At 40.8% G+C, this 14,248-nt stretch overlaps 1 pseudogene; it reads right to left on the reverse strand.

Moving 5' to 3' along the window:
* Positions 1–2,902: 2,902 nt before the first annotated feature.
* LOC129029705 (short coiled-coil protein B-like) lies at positions 2,903–5,810 on the reverse strand (annotated as a pseudogene).
* Between the last annotated feature and the right edge of the window lie 8,438 nt (positions 5,811–14,248).

The following is a 14,248-nucleotide window of genomic DNA, read 5'->3' on the forward strand; positions in this document are numbered from 1 at the left end:
GGCAACCTCCTGGGCTCAAGGGATCCTCCTGCCTCAGCTTCTCAAGTAGCTGGGACTACAGGGGTGTACCACTATGTCTGGCTTTTATTTTTTGCAGAGACAGGGTCTCACTATGTTTCCCAGGCTGGTCTTGAGAACTCCTGGCTTCAAGGGATCCTCCCTCCCTTGGCCTCCCAAAATGCTGGGATTACAGGTGTGAGCCACAGTGCCGAAACAGGAAATAGATCTATAATTATATAATAATATATTTTAAAAATATTATTCCATATCTATAGCTATATTTATCTCTATCTCTATCTATCTCTATCTATATCTTTTAAGACAGAGTCTCATTCTATCACCCAGGTTGGAGTGCAGTGACATGATCACGACTCACTGAAGCTTTGACTTCCTGGGCTCAAACAACCCTCCTACCTCAGCCTCCAGAGTAGCTGGGACCACAGGCGCATGCCACCACACCCAGCTAAATTTTGTATTTTTTGTAGAGATGGGACTTTGCCATGTTACCCAGGCTGGTCATGAACTCCTGGGCTCAAGCAATCCTCCTGCCTCAGCCTCCCAAAGTGCTGGGATTACAGGCACGAACCACTGCACCTGGCCAAAACAGGCAATCTTTTGATCAGAACTCTGCTTTTGGAAAAGCGATGAGGGCTTAGACCTGTGTGGTCTAATACAGTAGCCATTAACTGCAAGAAGCTATTGAGCACTTGAGATGTGACACTGAAAAGTTCAAATTGAGATGTGCTGTAAGTATAAAATACAAAACTGGATTTTTTTTTTTTCTGAAACAGCTTTTTATTAAATGGCAAAGCAGAATTGCAGCACAATTTAAATGTCTGTAAATGAGGTCACAAAAGGGATACAAAATGTTTGCAGTTTGAATATTCTAATTCATACAGGTAAAGTCATTCATCAACTCTTACACCAATGCATAAGATTATTCCATGATTAAAAGTAGCCCAAATCTAATAACCATAGGCTATATTAGTGGATCTCTTTTCCTATTATAAGATTTTAGCATTACTTCTGATACTGATTTCTTTACCAAATGGAACCTATAAATTTTTAAAATTTGAGGCCAGGCTGGGCGTGGTGGCTCATGCCTGTAATCCCAGCACTTTGGGAGGCCATGGTGGGCAGATCGCTTGAGTCTAGGAGTTTGAGACCAGCCTAGGCCACATGATGAAACCCCGTCTCTACAGAAAATAAAAAAATTAACCAGGTGTGATGGCATGTGCCTTTAGTCCCAGCTACTTGGGAAGCTGAGGTGGGAGAATTGCTTGAGCCTGGGAGGCAGAGGTTGCAGTGAGCCGAGATTGTGCCACTACACTCCAGCCTGGATGACAGAGGAAGACCCTGTCTCAAAAAATAAATAAAATAAGATAAAACTTGTTAAAGGATAATAACAAAGGATGACTGCAAATCAAGTAGTTGAGTTGACAGAAAATTCTGAGAGAACCAGTAAGATAAAATGCTGAGCAAGACTGTCAGTAAGCATATATGTGAAACACTCCTATTTAATTCACAATTCTAATACTACTGCACTGCAAAGGAATTTTGCAAAAGTTGATCTGCTGGGTACAAATAAATCTAGAGACCAAACTCTTTGTAACTGTTCTCTTCTAGATGTGGCTTACATAAGGTTAGTCAAACTTAATCCACTTTCATATATATTTCCCAAAAGATCTACTCTGTGCCAGAGATAACAAAATCTGGAGTGAAAATATTTACAGTTCGTCACTACTGTTTACCAAGTACTTTTTCACCCTATTTCTAGTTTTCCTCTAAATTTTGTAATGTAAACATACACATGACCAGCTTATCTTTCCAGATAAGATGAAGTGAGTTACTTTGTGCAAAAACAAATTTTTAACAACAAATCTTCCTAAGTTGACAATTCAGCCTCAAATAAAAATCTTTATTTTTATAGCTTCCCTTTGTTTTAAATGGATTAAAGAGAAACCAGCATTCCTGTCTTAATACTAAATATAAAAAATGACAAGCGCTAGCTGTTTCTCAGATACAGACACTTTCTGTATCTTATTTTGGTTAAGTTTCAACAATTAAAGTGCAGGTTACTCTCTGAGATGATTAACTATTAAAATGACTTTTACAAATGTGAAACCAATTCTTTCCTTCGAGGAAGGTAAAGAGGAAGAGGCAAGTGGAGAAGAGGCATAAGATGACGGACAGGGTACATGAGGCTGCGCATTCAGTGCATGATTCCGGTCAGTTTTTCACAACATGTGGTTATTTTTCTTGTATATCTTAGTAAGCCTCTAATAAAAGACAGTGCTAAATCTACAAATCAAGGAAAATTTGATAAAACATTCATCTTTAAGTTTCATAAATATATGCAATTCTTTCTTCTTTTTTTAAATGCAGTCTCGCTCTGTCACCAAGGCTGGAGTGCAACGGAGCGACCTCAGTTCACTGCAGCCTCCACTTCCCAAGTTCAAGCAATTCCCCTGCCTCGGCCTGCCGAATAGCTGGGATTACAGGCATAAGCCACCACGCCTGGCTAATTATTTTGTATTTTTAGTAGAAACGGGGTTTCACCATGTTGGCCAGGCTGGTCTCGAACTCCTGACCTCAGGCAATCCGCATGCCTCTGCCTCCCAAAGTGCTGGGATTACAGGCATGTGCCACTGCACCTGGCCAATATGTGCAACTGTAATGATAAAGTTTCTACAATTCATTTGCATGTTTTCATAGACTAATATAATATACAAACTTAGGGAAGTCTCCTGTTAATGCTGTTAATTTTGCCTCCCCTGACATTTTCTTCATAAATATTCAATGAAGCCACAAACAAAGGTGCTATAACTTTTTGGAATCTGTCCAAGTTTAAAAGAAAAAAATTATCAGCAGCAATTCTGTAAAACAGAAGTGTGTCAATTCCTTACTTTCTTTTGCTTTCTGTGTCAGTTGTTTGAAAAACACCAAAAGCTGACATGAGATTTTCTATATGTTGTCCAACAACTTGGTTTTCTGATTTTAGCTTCAGATTTTCTTCCTTACCTGCATTTGCTCTTGCAGAGAGATCTTCAAGTGTGTGTTGGAATTTCCACACTTGATTAATGAGTCACGTTTTTTTCCTCTAGTTCCACCTGATTTTCAGCATCAACTGCATCCATGTCAGCACTCATCATCTTGGGTAACAAACTTTTGAGCCTTGGACACAAAATGCATGATGAATGTTCTTCCAGTTTGAGGGGCCAGGAGTGGGAGGGTTCGGGCAGATGCCTCAGACCTGGACACTTGGACCAACTGACAACGGTGCTCTCCAAAACTGAATTTTGAAGATGATACCAAAAATAATCTCATTAATAATTTATTGATTATAAATAGAAAGGATAATGTTATGGATATTATCATTGAGTTAAATAAAATGTGTTTTTCTTTTTTCTTCTTTTTTTTCCTTTTGAGACAGAGTCTTGCTCTATCCCCCAGGCTGGAGTGCAGTGGTGCGATCTTGGCTTACTGCAACCTCCGCCTCCTGGGTTCAAGCGATTCTCCTGCCTCAGCCTCCTAAGTAGCTGGAACAACAGGTGCGCACCACCGTGCCCGGCTAATTTTTATATATATTTAGTAGAGACGGGGTTTCACCATATTGGCCAGCCTGGTCTCGAATTCCTGACCTCGTGATCTGTGATCTGCCTGCCTCGGCCTCCCAAAGTGCTGGGATTACAGGTGTGAGCCACTGCGCCTGGCCTAAAATGTGGTTTAAAATTAATGTTATCTCGCTTTTTTGTTTTCCTTTTTTTTTTTTTTCAGATGGAGTCTTGCTCTGCTGCCCAGGCTGGAGTGCAGTGGTATGATCTCGGCTCACTGCAACCTCTGCCTCCTGGGTTCAAATGATTCTCATGCCTCACCCTCTTGAGTAGCTGGGATTACATGTGCCCACCACCACGCCCGGCTAATTTTTGTATTTTTAGTAAAGACAGGGTTTCACCATTTTGGCCAGGCTGGTCTCAAACTCCTGACCTCAGGTGATCCACCCACCTCAGCCTCTCAAAGTGCTGGTATTACAGGCGTGAGCCACCGTGCCTGGCCTGTGTTTTACTTTTTAAACATGGCCACTAGAGAACTTAGATTTACTATGTGCCTTACACTGCATTTCTGTTGGACGGCGCTGTTTCAGAGGTCGTGGAGGATGGTAAAATCATGAATCAGGGACTCAGGGACTTGCCCTTCCAGCATGGTGAACTACATAATTCAAACCAGCCTTCCCACTGAGGGCAAATAGAAAAGCTGGAAAATACATCAAAAGTATCTACTTGAAGCCCTCAGAGACTTAACAAAATAGCAAGGACTTACTGGGACAGATTGAAACCTTACATGGCATTGCGGTTTGAAGTGTAATGATGGAATATTTAAGTAACCAGGGAAAGGCTAGCATCTTCCTAGCCTCAGTAGAAAATTCCATCTGCATCTTTATTTTATTGTTTTCATACCTGCTTCTGGATACCATGTGTCTTTCTATTGAATACCTTCTTACTCTAGCTATCATGAAAGTACACAAATTAATTTGTAAGACCCCCATCACTCAAAGCAGTAATAATTTATCACTTGCATTCAATAAAAAAATTCTGAGTATCTTCTCTATAGAATTGCATGATTACCTGCCACACCAACACACTCGAGAATTACTTTCCCTTTCCTCTCTATTGAATTAAAGGTTGATATGAAAGAAGCCAATTATATTTTAGTGAAAGGCAACATAACATAGTGGTTAAGAGCATGAACTCTGGTGCCAGGCAGCCTGGATCCTGATTCTGCCTCTTCCATTTACTAGCAAGGTGATCTTGAGCTAGGGTTAGGGCTTTTGTAAAATAGAGAAAAGAATAATACCTACCTCGCAGGATTTTTGTGGTGATGAAATGAGTCAACATATGTAAAGTTCTTAGAGCAGTGCCTGGCCAGAGTCAGAATGTCTGCTACATGAGAGTTGGCTACCACTGTTGAATCAGTGGGAATGAAATTCAGGCTCATTCAATAGAAGCCCAGTCTCAGGAGCTGCTGGAACAAGTCTAATTGAGGTCAAGTCTATTATGTTTACAGCAATATTTCTAGTACTGTTTTCCATTGTGTACACATAATTTTTCAGCTACATTATGGACTAAATCATATGAATTTTTATTGACATGTTTAAGAAAAAAATAACCACTTTATAATACTTCTTAAGGAGAGTATATTTTTGTTTTTTTTTGTTTGTTTTTGAGACAGAGTCTCTGTCGCCCAGGCCGGAGTGCAGTGGCACCATCTCGGCTCACTGCAACCTCTGCCTCCCAGGTTCAAGTGATTCTCTTGCCTCAGCCTCCCGAGTAGCTGGGATTACAGGCATGCACCACCACACCCGGCTGATTTTTGTATTTTTTGTTTCACCATGTTGGCCAGACTGGTCTTGAACTCCTGACCTCAGGTGATCCACCCACCTCAGCCTCCCAAAGTGCTGGGATTACAGGCGTGAGGCACTGCTCCTGGCCTCTATTTTTGGTTTTAAACAGCCTCTTTACATGTCTTTTAGAACACAACCCTTTTGCAAGTTGGAAACTGCTTGTATGTATAGGACTTAAAATACACTGGTTAAAGAAGGCTATTACTGGCCTGCACTTGAACTTTACAAATAAAATGAAGCAACTGTCACTCATCTTCAGCCTTAGCACCACCTTGGGTATCTTCACTTCCTCTGCCTCTTCTGTTATTGCTGCCATTGGTAACAGGTGCTTCTACCAAAGGGCTGGGCTGACTTACCACGTAGATGTAAGAAGGAGAAATGACTTGAAGGAAAGTTGTTCTGTGCTCATGTTTCGTGTTTTTAATGTTTGTGGCACTATGCCCACACTTCCACCACTTCCTTCCGCAATGATCTTGCTTAAGCCTCCCTAAGTTCCAGTTTCCTCATCTATAGAAGAGGGACACCGCTGCTACCAACACCGTCTCATTGGTACAGTTACAACTGATGTTTTCAATGTCCCTGACAATACAGTTAAATAGAAGCTTCAGAATCCTGCCTCATCATCGTACGTTCAAAAGCTTTCATTCTCATTGGTTCTGCAGATTCCTAGGGAAAATTAGTGAACCATGAAAAGACTCTCCCATTTCTAGCAAAGGCATTTCTAATATCTTGAATAAAGGCACTACATAGTTCTCTTAAAAGTAGAGCAACTAATTTGATATTAGTTGTCCTTGAGATTAAGCCATGTTTAGGCATCCATCTTCTATAACTCCCAACTAGATTTTTGCAACCTAAGATAGGATTTGTGCACTTTTTCTTTCATATCTTCTTAAATACTTCAAATATGTTAGCTGACTGACTAGCTAAGATGCCAAGTTGGGTAGCTTACACCTCTGGTGGCCAAACTTTAATCACCAGATTCCTGCAAATCCTTCATTCTTTCATTAAATATTTACTAAGTGCTAGATATTGTTCTAGGTGCTTGAGATACATCTGAACAAACAAAAATCCCTGTTTTGTGGGATATTTGTCCCTGACAGTATTTTCATTAGTCTTCAGTTAAATGATTAAAATATAGACAATGGAGTGAGACTTTTTTGTTCTGTTTTGTTGTTTTGAGACAGGGTCTCTCTCTCGCTGTCACCCAGGCTGGAGTGCAGTGGTGCCATCATGGTTCACTGCAGCCTTGACCTCCAGCGCTCAGATGATCCTCCCACCTCAGCCTTCTGAGTAGCTGGGATTACAGGCACACGCTACCATGCCCAGCTAATTTTTTGTATTTTTAGTAGAGACGAGGTTTCGCCATCTTGCCCAGACTGGTCTTGAACTCCTGGCCTGAAGTGATCTGCCTGCCTTGACCTCCCAAAGTGCTGGGATTACAGGTATGAGCCACCACACCCAGCTGGAGTGAGTTTTTAACAAAACTAAATATAATCAACATCTAAATTCTGAGATTATTTCCTTTTTATCTTTTTTTGGTGTTAAAATGCTCCTTCAATTTTGAAATGATGATGAGTGAAGATAATACATTTTAAATATCCTTATTTGATAAACTAAAAAAAAAAACTTAAGTTGGCCCTCTAATATTTTCTTCAAGTTTTACTATTCTGTAAAATCTGAAACTGAGAAACTATAGTAATTCAAGCCAGTATTGCGACTTCTTACAATGCCAAGTCTTGAACAAAATAAGAAAGATTCAAAGAAAAGGAACTTAAGCAGATGCTGTGCCTTCTGAGTCCAGCCCAGTTGCATGCTGGTAAGTGTTTAACAACTGGCTCTCCAGATTAAAACAATAAATAGGCTGGGCGCAGTGGCTCAGATCTGTAAACCTAGCACTTTGGGAGGCCGAGGCAGGCAGATCACTTGAACTCAGGAAGGTGGAGACCAGCTGGGCAAATGTGGTGAAACCCCATCTCTACAAAAAAATACAAAAATTAGCCGGGCGTGGGCTGGGCGCAGTGGCTCACGCTTGTAATCTCAGCACTTTGGTAGGCTGAGGTGGCAGATTACCTGAGGTCAGGAGTTTGAGACCAGCCTGGCCATTATGATGAAACCCTGTCTCTACTAAAAATACAAAAAACTAGCCGGGTGTGGTGGCGCATGCCTGTAATCCTCAGCTACTCAGGAGGCTGAGGCAGGAGAATTGATTGAACCCTGGGGACGGAGGTTGCAGTGAGCCGAGATCATGCCACTGCACTCCAGCCTGGGCGACAGAGTAAGACTCTGTCTCAAAAAAAAAAAAAAAAAAATTAGCCAGGTATGGTGGTGGGCAGCTGAAGCAGGAGAAGCACTTGAACCTGGAAGGTGGAAGCTGCAGTGAGCTAAGATCACGCCACCACACTCCAGCCTGGGTGACAGAGTGAGACTCTGTCTCAAAAAAATAAATAAATAAATAAAATAAAATAAAATAAGGGAGACCTGATTTGTAGAGTTTGCTTATTTTAAGCTACCAATGCAATGCTACTAAAGATGGCGTGAGGATGAAGTGGGTATAAGTAGCTTTCGTGAACGAGTGTCAATACAAGCCAGCTCTGAGACACCACTGCTCCAGCCTGGTATGAAATACAATATCTAGCCCAGGCATCAAGGATGTTGAAAATGGTGTGGACTTCGAGTTTCAGTTCCACCACTTATTTCCACAATGGTTTTAGACAAGGCTTTCTAAGTCCCAGTTTCCTAATCTATAGAATAGGGATACTATTGCTACCGCTACCACCTCATATGTTGTTGGGAGGATCAAATAAAATAATGGGCAGGAAAGAGCTTCAGTGCCCTGTACAATGCCTGGCACAGAAGATGCATAATATCTGTATTTAATTCATTAAAACATGTTGATTTGGGTATTTCCTCTTTTCCATATTTGCTAGAAACTTCCTATTTTGAAAAAAAATAACAGAGTTTGAGAGTTCAAAGATAAAATGCACAACTTAATATCATTTATTGAAAGCACAATTTTGCTGCAAGTGCTTTTCTAAAAAGAGTACTGCCAGAGTAGCTCAACAGTCTTTATTTAGTCCAAAAGATGGCCAAGTGCGGTGGCTCATGCCTGTAATCCCAGCACTTTGGGAGGCCAAGGCAAGTGGATCAACTGAGGTCAGGAGTTTGAGACCAGCCTGATCAACATGGAGAACCCCCACCAACTCTACTTAAAATACAAAATTAACTGGGTGTGGTGGTGAACGCCTGTAGTCCCAGCTACTAGGGAGGCTAAGGCAGAAGAATCACTTGAACCAAGATTGCAGTGAGCCAAGATTGCACCACTGCACTCCAGCCTGAGTGACAGAGTGAGACTCCATCTCAAAAAAAAAAAAAAAGGCGGGAAATACAGAACATCAAAACATCTCCTCTGATGTTCTTCCCTTTGCTTCTCGAGGTGGCAGCTTAGACCACTGATTTTTAGCCATTCTTCTTTTCTTTTTTTTTTTTTTTTTTTGAGACGGAGTCTCGCTCTCGCCCAGGCTGGAGTGCAGTGGTGCGATCCCGGCTCACTGCAAGCTCCGCCTCCCAGGCTCACGCCATTCTCCTGCCTCAGCCTCCCGAGTAACTGGGACTACAGGCGCCCACCACCACACCCGCCTAATTTTTTGTATCTTTAGCAGAGACAGGGTTTCACCATGTTAGCCAGGATGGTCTTAATCTCCTGACCTCGTGATCCGCCGGCCTCGGCCTCCCAAAGTGCTGGGATTACAGGCATGAGCCACCGCAACCGGCCTCTTCTTTTCTAATATATGCATTAAAAAGTTATAAATTTCTTTCTAAGCACTGGTTTAGCTGGATCTCACACATTTTTATTTGTCATTTAAAAAAATTATTGCTCAGTTCAAAATATTTTCTAATTGCCATTATGATTTCTTCTTAATAACCATGTTATTAAGAAGTATATCACTTAAATGGGAGGTTTTCTAATTACCTTTTGTTATTGGGCCTAGCTTAATCTCACTGTGGTCAGAGAACATACTCTAAATGACTTGAATATTTTATGGCCCAGCACATACAGAGTCAATTTTGTTAAATATTCTATGTGCCCTTCAAAATAAATATTCTGAGCCCAGTGCAGTGGCTTGGGGTTGGGGTCCCAGCTACTTGGGAGGCTGAGCTGGGAGGATCACTTGGGCCCAGCAGTTCAAAGCTGCAGTGAGCCATGATCCTGCCTCTGCTCTCCAGCCTGGGTGAAAAAAAAAAGAAAAAAAAAAAAAAAAGGATTCTGTTGTTGAGGACAGGCTCTAGATATCTTAATTAGGACAAATTCATTAATCGCGTTATTCAAATCTTCTGTATCGTTATTAATTTATTCCATTTGCTTATTCTACAAGCTATTGAAAGAGGTATCTCAAAGCCTCCCACTATGATTGCAGATTTTGTCTATTTTTCCTTTTAGCTCTGGCAATCTTTGCTTTATGGGACTCTGAGGCCATGTTTTGAGGAGCATACAGATTTAAGATTGTAATCTCTTCCTGGCGGGTCTCTTTATCATTTATTTCTTTATCATTATGAAAGTTCCCTCTTTAGCCTCATAATGCCTCTTGCTTTAAAGTCTACTCTGACTGATATTTGAATAATTATACCCACATTTTGCTGTTGCTTGCGTTTGTGTGATCTAGCTTTTAGCTTCCTATTATTGTCAACCTTTCTGTGTTTTTGTATTAAAGATGTTTTTCTTGGCCAGGCGTGGTGGCTCATGCCTGTAATCCCAGCACTTTAGGAGGCTGAGGTGGGCGGATCACCTGAGGTCAGGAGTTTGAGACCAGCCTGGCCAACATGGCGAAACCCCGTTTCTACTAAAAATACAAAAACTAGCCAGGCGTAGTGGCATGCATGTAATCCCAGCTACTCAGGAAGCTGAGAATCACTTGAACCCAGGAGGCAGAGTTTGCTGTGAGCCAAGATCGTGCCACTGCACTCCAGCCTAGGCGACAGAGCAAGGCTCTGTCTCAAAAAAATAAACAAATAAATAAATAAATAAAAATAAAAAATGCCAGGAGCATTAGTATTTCAAATGAATATCCTAAATGGTAGCACTTGCTCATAACCATCTATCTTAATCCTGAGTACTTTATTAGAAACTTGTTCTGCAAAAGGAACGGACTCAGGAATAATTAGTTGGAACTGTAAAATCTTACCATCTCATGGAGCGATATTATAATTACATTCTACTGCTGGTGTCTTCCACTGTTTATTTGCCACTAAGTCAGCATTTCCATACTTATGCATAGGGAAAGTGAGCCATGGGCATGTTAACTCACTTGCTCCAGGCCTTATAACCAATAGATGGCAGAACCAAGACATATGCAAAAGCTTTTAAGCTTTTTACTCAGCCCACGTCCTGACAACAGAAAATACAACAGCAGTTAATATGTCACTTGTTCTTTTTCTCACAAAAGGTAATTCATCTCTATTCTCCCTGCCTTCCATAAGTAAAATTTTGGTTTCTTCTACAACCTACATATTAACCAGGGGTCATGTATATCAGACAAATAAACACAGTCTATGCTTACTTACTGAGTCCAAAGGCAGGCTGGGAAGAAGTGGGTCTGTCCCTGAGAGCCCTGTTTCATTTTGGGACCAACTCAACTTAGTTTCTTGGTAAATCTGGAATTAATTTATGGATTTAGAAATAAACAAGGGAAGACATTTAGATGGCCGCTGCCGTCCTGAATCCGGTTTAGAGTACCATTAGAAAACACAATTAACCCCCAAATTTTTTCCCACTTGGTAGAGGATTACCGGAAACAGCTAGAGACATAATTTCATACACAATTCCATGTAGGCAATACCCAGGAATAGAGGCAGAAGGTGTGCTATTGCCTAATCACCACATTTATGCTCTGTACTGAGTGTAGATTTATAGACCTCATCAGACAGAGAAATAATGACTGGAAAAATACATGGTCCCTTGTAAAAGCAGTTGTCTACCATTTTAATCTTAATGGAAAGAAATTTGTTCCTATGCTAATTTCTCATTAAGGAAATTGAACTATCTATTTCTGTGGATAGAAATACATATGAAGGTATCAAGGCTAAAAGCAAAAAACATCAGGTATGAGATCAGATGTGTAAAGAAGGATAGAGAAGGCAATCTGAAATTATTGAGAGCTCCACAATAGCTTTCTTCTTGAGTTTCCTGTGTTCGCAGCCTGAGAAAAGCACCTTCCCCATTCTAGCTTCTGACACCCCACCCTTGCTTTTCCAAACGCAACACGGCTGTGGATGACAATACTGGGTTCATCTATCCGGGTACTACAGTTTATTTAAAATGTGCAGGAAGCAGCCGGGCGCGGTGGCTTGCGCCTGTAATCCCAGCACTTTGGGAGGCCAAGGCGGGCAGATCACCTGAGGTCAGGGGTTTGAAACCAGCCTGGCCAACGTGGCGAAACCCTGTCTCTACTAAAAATACAAAATTAGCCTGGCATGGTGGCGCATGCCTGTAATCCCAGCTACTTGGGAGGCTGAGGCAGGAGAATCGCTTGAGAAACCAGCCTGGCCAACGTGGCGAAACCCTGTCTCTACTAAAAATACAAAATTAGCCTGGCATGGTGGCGCATGCCTGTAATCCCAGCTACTTGGGAGGCTGAGGCAGGAGAATCGCTTGAACCCGGGAGGCAGAGGTTGCAGTGAGCCAAGATCGTGCCATTGCACTCCAACCTGGACAACAAGAGTGAAACTCCATCTCAAAAAAAAAAAAAAAAGTGCAGGAAACTCAAAGAACCTATGAAAGGCCAGAAAGTAGGTGAGGTTTGTTTATTGTGTAACCACAAACATCACCAAAACCACACAGAGAGGACTGCTCAACCTATGATGCCACTGAGCAGACACAATATTTGACATAAACACTACAGTTTGAACAGGTGACACTGGGGACCAGATGTTAGAATATCTGCTGCTGTTCCTGCTCCTGCTGGTGCTGCTGCTGCTGGGAGACATCTCTACTGCCATTCTCACCAAAAGGAGGATTTTACATACTCCTGGTTCCTCACTTACCCACTTGCAAAATGATGTTCTATACAGGTGTGCCTGACTGGCAAAGGCTAGGTCTCATGTCTGTGCCTTAACTGCATTGGAGCCTTGAAGATGGAGTTTTGGCTTCAACTTGGAGAAGCAAAATTTATAATGTGGGAAATTCTCCAAACATGGGAATATTGTTCAAAAGATGCTAGGTGGCCATAAAAATAAATGAACACTATATATACTACTGTGGAGTTATCAGGATTTAATTGCTATAGTTTCTAAAAAGCTGAGAACAAATATACAATGAACGCATCAAAGATTTTCTTTAACTCATTAATTAATAAGGGATCAGTAAGATTAAAGGTAGTTCAAATAAGAATTTGAGGCCGGGCATGGTGGCTCATGCCTGTAATCCCAGCACTCTGGGAAGCCGAGGTGGGTGGATCACCTGAGGTCAGGAGTTCGAGACTGGCCTGGCCAACATGGTGAAACCCTGTATCTACTAAAAATGCAAAAATTAGCTGGGCGTGGTGGTGCGCACCTGTAATCTCAGCTACTGGGGAGGCTGAGGCAAGAGAATCGCTTAAATCCGGGAGGCGGAGGTTAGAGTGAGCTGAGATCCAAGATTGCACCACTGCACTCCAGCATGGGCAATGAAGTAAGGCTGTGTCTCAAAAAAAAAAAAAAAGAATTTGACTGACAGAGATCTACGTTCTCTATTTCTCTATTCAGTAAAATCTACAATACAAAACTTATTTGCATTGCCATGTATAGGGAACATTTGCATAGTTATCAGTTTTTTACAACTTAACTCTAAAAAGAATCAAACAATTCCTGTAAAGGTCCACTAAATAATACCCAGCACATCACTGAAAGGACACCTGCTAATCTCTTTCGCCTGAATAATTTTTCTTAATAAAATGTTAAGTGATTGACTGAAATAAAAAAAATGCTAAGTGAAAAAACAAGATAAAGTATGTATAATGTTAAGTGTTCACTTAAGATGAAAGAATATTAATATATAGGCATATTTGCATATTTTTAAAAATAGGAAGATAAACCATAAATTGTTTAAATGATTACCAATTAAGGAAAAAAGGAAATCGTGTAAAACAGACAAAAGGAGAGGCTAGAGTTCTTTGAATATACCTTATTGTGTTGATTTCACTTTGGATCCACATAAATGTTTTACATAATTATAAAATGAAATTACATAAGTGTAAAAAGCAATCCCTAAAAGGAAGAAGTGAAATGAAACAAATAAACCTGTGCATGGAGGTGGAGCATAACCATACAGGGAACTATTCCAGGTGACTTCAAAACACAGTAGTTCACTTACATCGTTAGCGACATTTGGCTTAATGGAGAAAAACCTGTCCCCCTCCACTTAAAATCTCTAATTTGTTTTCATTAATAATCTTATTGGCGTAGGCTTGTTGTTGTTATTCTGCAATTTTACAGGATAAATTAAACAAGTACTTGAGTTGATATTTTAGAGAACCCAGATTTTTTAAGCATGTTTGAAAAGAACTGCAGATATAAGATTGATGGGGTGAGTAAACCCTGTAGTCTTGAATTTGAATTTGAATTAGTGTCAGCTTGTGATCTATTTAATTTTTTTAAAAAAGATATTTCTTAGCTCTGTCTACTGAAAAGGCTTAGCAACAATGGTCAATCCGCTATCCCAAACACTGTTAATTCCTAGATTATGGTATTTAAACATTGTTTCCACTAAAAGGAACCAGAGCTCCTTGGAGAAATGGCTGATTCCAGGTCTGGGGCAGGAATTGTTCAAGACAAACCTGCAATAGCCTGTCATATTAGAAAGAAAGGGAGCTTTTA

The sequence above is a fragment of the Pongo pygmaeus genome, chromosome 1 (genome assembly GCF_028885625.2).
Source record: "Pongo pygmaeus isolate AG05252 chromosome 1, NHGRI_mPonPyg2-v2.0_pri, whole genome shotgun sequence".
In the NCBI taxonomy this organism is placed as follows: Eukaryota; Metazoa; Chordata; class Mammalia; order Primates; family Hominidae; genus Pongo; species Pongo pygmaeus.